Below are 7,423 nucleotides of genomic sequence, written 5' to 3' on the forward strand. Positions count from 1 at the left end.
AATTTCTAAAAAAAAATTCATTTCTTATTCAACTAATCTTGTGTATTCTCACATTTATCTTAGTATTCCCATCTTCGCTATCACTATCTTTCATGAAGTTTCCACAATGACCATGGTCCTAATTAATTCTCATATGAACCCAGCTAATTTGGAATACTCCCTAAAAACTGAAAATAAAAATAGACTCTACTAAATGTAGCAATCATGTTACTAGATTTAACTATTTTGATTGCTAGTAATCCTAGTTATTTAACAAACATTTATCTAAACTCCCTATGTATGCACGGAATTCATAATTCTAGAATGAGTATGATCATTCTTACATTATGTAATATCCAAATACGAAATTACTATTACTGTATATATTAAAACACAACTATGTTAAGCAATGTGTTTTGTACACTTTGCATTTTTTTGTTGTACATACTATCTAGCTATATTCTTAACAGATTACTTCACATATTTGTACTTCTTTTGATTGTATTTCATGCCTTCATATTTGTTCCATTTGCTACCCACTTAGAGTATTCCCGGTTGATTCTTCATCTCCATCTCTATAATTATATTAAAAACACCATCTTTTTTCTTTCATTTTCAATTAAATAATATTTTTTTTATACTTTTATCATTACCTTTTCCCTCTTATTCACTCACAACTACTTTAAAAAACAGTAAAAAATTATAGAGGTGAACAGTGTGTTTCTCCAAATTTAACCATGAACAGTAACAATTTCTCTCTCCTCCTTTCACAACCACTTTTAACCATCTCTAAAAAATGGAGAGCTCTCTCACACGATTTAGAGAAACCAGTGGAAATGCTCTTAGTCTTCCATCTTTATTTCTTTAGATTCCCCACCCAATCACTTTTTGAAGTTAGGTTGACAATATAATTTTGTAGTTCTCAATTTTAATTTTGTTCTTCAATTTGGTTTTGATAGATAAGTTCGATAAATACAACTATCTTGAGCATTGTTAGTTATACCATTTGTTTCTTATGTTGTACACCCTCTCAAGCTTTTTGTGATGCACCCTTTGTGTTTTTGGTTGTACAACATTCTTATACGACTACTTTAATTCTCCTTTACAAGGGGAAACATTTTGTCAAATACTAATATTATAACCTTGGATGGCAGACACTTGCTTAGAGCATATGACATGAATTTGGGCCTGTTGCCTTAGCACCTTTTATTAGCAAATGATATAAACAAATTCAAGTCATAACACAGACAAGAAATTATGTTTTGAATTAAATTATACTAGAATTAATAGACAAATAATAAAGTTAACATAACTACTACTTTAACACCACCTCTACAAAGATTAGCAACCCTGCGGCAATATAACAGGGTCTAAAAACTAGTTATACATTATTAAGAAATGATAAAATAAAAGACAATATTTATGTATACAAATAACAGAGTATTTATATTTGATCACTTTTTATCTTTCGCCCAACATATGAACATGTCTTTTGGGTTGGATTTTTATATATAAACTTTTCTTTCTTTATGTATCACAAATAAACTTTACATACTAAAATCTCTCAATACCTAATACCACAATAACGCCATGGAACATTCCATACTAGCTAATATTTTGACTTTACAACTCATAATAGTCAACATTATAGTTCTACTATCCATAACTCCAATCATTCCTTTTCACCACCCTTATAAATACACACTCAAACCACCACCTTTACCACCCTAAACCACCACCAATTTCAAAACCCTAGCACAAAAAAAACCTCAAAAAATATAAAGTTTTTGATCGAAAGCGGGCGACCTGAGATTCGACACAACGATGGCATTTCCAAAGCCAACGGCGGTCCTATTGGTGGTGGTCATGATGGTTGCATCTTCCCAACTTCAATCCACAATGGGGAAAACCACACACATAGTTGGAGACGACTTGGGATGGACTATTCCTATTACTAACGGTGCCGCCACTTACACCACTTGGGCTTCCCAACGAACCTTCAGCATTGGCGATGAGCTAGTATTTAACTTCACCACCGGATTCCACACCGTGGCTGAGGTTTCTCAAGCGGCCACTTCCGACCCATGCACCGCCACCAGCACCCTCTCAGTTAACCCGGTCAGCCCAGTGACCATCACCCTAACCAGCCCTGGGACCCACCAATATATATGCACCATTATAGGTCATTGCCAACTTGGTCAGAAACTAACTATCAATGTTTCTCCCGCTGCTGGAACTCCTGAATCAGCACCCATATCTCCACCGTCTGCCATCGTTACTCCTCCATTTTCCTTTGGGTTATCTCCAGTCGGCAGCCCCATTCCGCTACCGTGGAATGCGTCTCCGGCATTTGCCGCAGTGGTGCCGTTCACTTTCTTGGCTGTTGCTTTGGCTTTCTTTTACTAGAGTATATTTTTAGTTGAATGGAGTTTTTTTTTTCTTTTTGACGTATGCATGTATTTATAAATTTGTGACTTTTTTATATTTTTGTTTTCTTATGTTTTGTTATGGTGTATGTAACTTTGTATGATAAATAAATAAAGTTCACGTGTTTTTATTTAAATCTTTTGATCCTATGTGCTTTTTAAAAAAAATAAAAAAAAATTATGAGTTTTGATTTCCTATTTGCTATGTAAAAGGAGTTAAAAGTAAATATTTTTCCTATTGATGAACGGATAGAAGGAAACTAGTTTCACATGCTAGATGAGGAAACTGGCAATTGAGTATGCATACTTGTTACACTTTTAAGTTCACATAGTCTACAAGGATAGGATATGTTATGACATTATATATAGTCAATAGTGGCAAGCGTTCAGCTTAACTGTAGTGTAGTTGTATATGTTTTAGGATGCTCTGTTATATATTTTAGTCTGCAACATATATGTCATAAGACAATAACATTTTATTCTTTTTGCAGACATAAGGCATATTTCTTCTTTAATGCCAGACTTTTAAAGTTTAATTTTGTTACCGCAGGATTGGGAATTTGGTAAAAGAACACAATTATGCAATTGCTATATGCATCATACCCATCATTTCCATATAGGTGGCTATCTGTAGGTCCTCTAAATGGATCTCAAGACTTGACTCGGATCAATCCGTGTTGTTGGTTAGCGGAAATCACCAACGACACTCGGATCTCGGATCTTAGTTTGTTATTACAAAAGAGAGAAAATAAGAGGAGAGGTTTTGGAGAGAGAGAGAAACTTTTATTTCTTTGAGTGAAAGAGTTGGAGTTCCTTGGATAAATGGGTTAAGTGGCCCTTTTATAGGGTCCCCATTTATCCAAAACTTACAAAATAAACGTACAAACTAAATGTACCGAGTACGTACTACACCGACTAAAAGCAAACTAAAACAACATATACAATCCTAAAAACAATATAGAATATTGGCCCTACAATCTCCCTCTAGGATTGAGTATGTCGAGGAACCTTCGTCAAGTTCTTTGCTTCGTCTTTATTTCTTGAAACTTAGTACTTGTCTTGATCCAGGATCTTGAACCAGATTGGATCTTGAACCAGATTGGATCTTGAACAGTTCTTTATTTTCCAGTCTTATAGACTTGAACTTCAATCTTATTTTCTGGGAAGGATCGGCAAGAGCAAATTTTAGAAACATCAGATGCGGGAGGCTCGACATCTAATTTTCTCTTGTTGACTTTCTTGAGCCGACTGGTTTCTTTCCTTGTCTTCAGATACAATCAGTTCCTTTTTAGGTTCAACCACCAACTTTCACGTTCTCGTTTTCTTTTAAGTGCTTCAACATCTACAACTCCAAGCAGACTTGATCTTAATCTACCTGTCCATGTATAGCTGCACAAAACTTAGAACGATAAGATTCGCTCACAGACCCTCTCGAGGGTCAAGAAGAAATCGTTCATAGGCCCTCCCAATTTCAATCCCTCAACTTGTAAATGATTTGTTTAAGTCCCAGATTTCTAACAAACTTTGCATGAACGACCTTGACAACAAAACACATGATTTTGAATGAAACAAAGTTTAACAAAATATGTACGAACATAATAAAAACTTAAAATCTTTTTGGCATTTTCATATATTTTAAATATAACGAAAATATATACATAACATTTTGAAGTTAAAACTAAAATAAACAAAATCCAAATAAACAATAAAAGATATGAGTAAATATGAAATTAATATTATATATCAATAATATTTAAAGAAAACGTTTACTAAATTATTTTTCTGAGAAAGATCACAACATGGAATCACATTATCTGTTAACGTTCTAGATCACACTTCTATTTGGACATTATTATGCCATGAACCCAAAGTCGATTGTAGATATAATTTGTCCACTTTAAACTTAACAAGTATTTTGATGTCAACATGATACGTTAAGGTACAATTAGGCACAATGCTTGTGTGGTCCCCATTTAATCCGACAAATTACAGACTCCATCATACCTCGGGCTTAATTTGCTTTCACATGTCACCTCAACTAGACTTAAACCTTTCTTAGTTGATCACAGTAATCTTATTAACACACTTGACACTTTGACTTTGTGCACTTGAAACTTTGTACACTAAACTCGATCTAGAAAGATTAAAATAAAGCAGAAGTTCAGGCCATAACAATCAGGTCGGATAATACCATATTATCGCGCAGAGAAAGTCCAAGGCTTGAACAAAAGAAAGAAAATAAAACAAAGCAGAAGATTCAGGGCCTTAACAATCAGGTCGGATAATACCATATTATCGCGCAGGAGAAAGTCCAAGGCTTGAATCAAAATAAATGAAGAAATAAAGCAGAATTTAAAATTCCTAGAACTGACTCTTTTTCTGACTCTTTTTCTTGATTTTTCTTTTTCTTTTCTGACTCTTTTGTTTTTCTTTTTCTTGCTTTTCTTGACGCTTTACTTGACTCTTTTCTTGACTCAATAAAAATTAAAAGTGACACTGATTTTTTATAAGACAACTGTGATAAGGTAAAGAGAGGCTTGGGTATGACATGTTTAATTGCATTTCACTATCTAAGTACCTAATACTATTGATAGTCCTCCTTGATTGACCCTGCATGCACTAAGCTTTCAAATAGACATGGGTTCCCGGGATACTTTTGTCACGGGAAGGTCAACCGTAAATCGACCAAACTTGATTTTATTTCCTGAAAACCATTTATTTCTTGTTGGAGCCTCACTTGATGAAGAGCGGTCCTTAGGAATCCAAGCAAAAACTTGTTCCTTGGTTTTGGCAATTTTGGACTTCTCTTTTCTTGCTTTTGAAACTGTTTTTGGTAAATCCTCAGACTTTACAATCTTTGGATCCTTTTTGATTTTATCCTTCTTGGTTTTTCAAAAAGGTTTCTTTTTGTATTTTAATTTATTTACTTTGGATCTCACATCCATTTCACTAGGTTCACTATCAGCTTGATCAGTACTTGAATCAGGGCTACTAAAAGCTCTTTTGGGGACTGACTAAGCCGCCTTTGAATATCAAGCTGTTGCTTGAACCAGTGCTTGCAATGTCTTGCAAGGTGAGAAGAGTGACCACACACAAAACAACACTTTCTCCTGGGAGTGCCAAAGAACTCATCTGAACTGTAATGTGGTTGGTGTGGTGGGAAAGGTGATCCATGGAAAGGAACATGATTATAAAACACATTTGTATAATATGGATCAACAAAATTTTGTTGATAATGACCATAGTAGTTGTTATCACAGAAGTTGTATGACTGGGGGTTTCTTGATTGATTGGTTGTTTGAGAAAATGATCGTTTATTTGGTGGAACATATTTACACAACGTACTTGTCTTTTCATTTTCAAAAACTTTGCTTTTACATGAATTATCCTCAGTCTCACAACTTGATGATGAACAACTTGATATGTTCACCTCAACAGGCCTACTTTTGTTGACACATTTTTCAATAAAAGTTTCATCACAAACGGTTTCATAATCTGAGTCAGAAGAAGAAAATTCACTTTCATTACGTACATCATTACAATTGTCTTCACTAGTGGTTTCGCAAAATACAGTTTTTGATTCCGACATCAAACATCCCAACATGGATTCACAAACTTTATTACAAACAGGATTGTTAATAGTTTTGGTTAGATCCACACATGATTCAAAACGTGGTTCTAACTTTCTTTTTAGCTTACAACCCAGGTTAACCGTCCCACATTCACCACCATTTACATCACCAGCTACTACACAAGACACATTGATGTCAGATTTATCAGATGATGGGACTGGAGCAGCAGTTTGAGAGGCAGCAGGAACAAATTTCATAGGCGTTGGTATTCTACCAACCCAGTATTCCATTTCTTCCTCTGGAAAAGTATTATAGCTAAAGTGGGGCAAACTGGTGTAGTTATCATTGAATGGTGGTGGTACGGCAGTGTAATCGTACCCCAACCCCGCTTTAACATTAGTACTTCTCTGGGCTCCAATAAGATCATCTAACTTCTCAGATGATGCCTCAAATCTTTCGACTTGTTTTTCCTTTTCTTTCTTATCAGAAACTTCGAGTTTTAATTTCTTAATTTCTTCTTTTAAATCATTAATTATGTCTTTATAATAAATGACATTATGCTTTTCTCGAAAAATTTCAAGTCTAAGATTAGCTACATCATCGTGATGAGTTTTAATCTTTTCAACGTAGATCTTGTCAGCTTTTACATATTCAGCATTTAACTGACGAAGTTTTGCATTTTCTTTCAAAACTTCGTCTTGATGATATCTATAGTATGTGACTTTGTTGATGCATGCTTGAGAACAAAGATTGTGATTTACCTCATCAACTGGTGATGTGTTGGGAATGATAGGACATGCATGACTACTTTTACCGGCAGCACTTGTCCCAACTTTATTACTTGTCCCAACTTTATTTTCTTTGGACTGATTGTTCATTTGGAGCTTATCTTCCATTATTTCAAAAGACTTGATGGTAGAAGCCAACTCTGAGAGTGTCATGGTATACAGATTTGTGGTTCTTTTGATGGTAACCACATTAATGCTCCATGTATAAGGCAGTGAACTCAACCGCTTCATGTTGATCTGAAACAAACCATTGATGATACCGACACTTCTCATCTTGGTGACGAGTGACTCAAATCTGTTGATGTGAGAGGAAACCGATTCTCCTATTAATACATGTTTTTTTTTTTTTTTTGCTACAGTACCAAGTTGCTACAGTGTTTCGCATGAGTTGCTACAGTACCGAGTCGCTACAGTGTTTCACATGAGTTGTTACAGTGTTTCGCATGAGTTGCTACAGTACCGAGTTGCTACAGTATTTTGCATGAGTTGCTACAGTGTTTCGCATGAGTTGCTGCAGTACCGAGTTGCTACAGTACCCGATGCGAAGCGATTGCTACAGTACCCGTGCGAAGCGAAGCAGTTGCTACAGTACCCCCCGTGCGAAGCGAAACGATTTGCTACAGTACCCCCGTGCGAAGCGATTGCTACAGTACCTCGG

At 35.3% G+C, this 7,423-nt stretch overlaps 1 pseudogene; it reads left to right on the forward strand.

Annotated features, from left to right (window-relative positions):
* The first annotated feature begins 1,681 nt into the window (after positions 1–1,681).
* Positions 1,682–2,418, forward strand: LOC143602368 (mavicyanin pseudogene; annotated as a pseudogene).
* Positions 2,419–7,423: the final 5,005 nt, after the last annotated feature.

Source organism: Bidens hawaiensis, unplaced genomic scaffold (assembly GCF_021521415.1).
Source record: "Bidens hawaiensis isolate Kalapana, Puna unplaced genomic scaffold, B.hawaiensis_p1.1 tig00058761_1, whole genome shotgun sequence".
Taxonomy (NCBI): Eukaryota; Viridiplantae; Streptophyta; class Magnoliopsida; order Asterales; family Asteraceae; genus Bidens; species Bidens hawaiensis.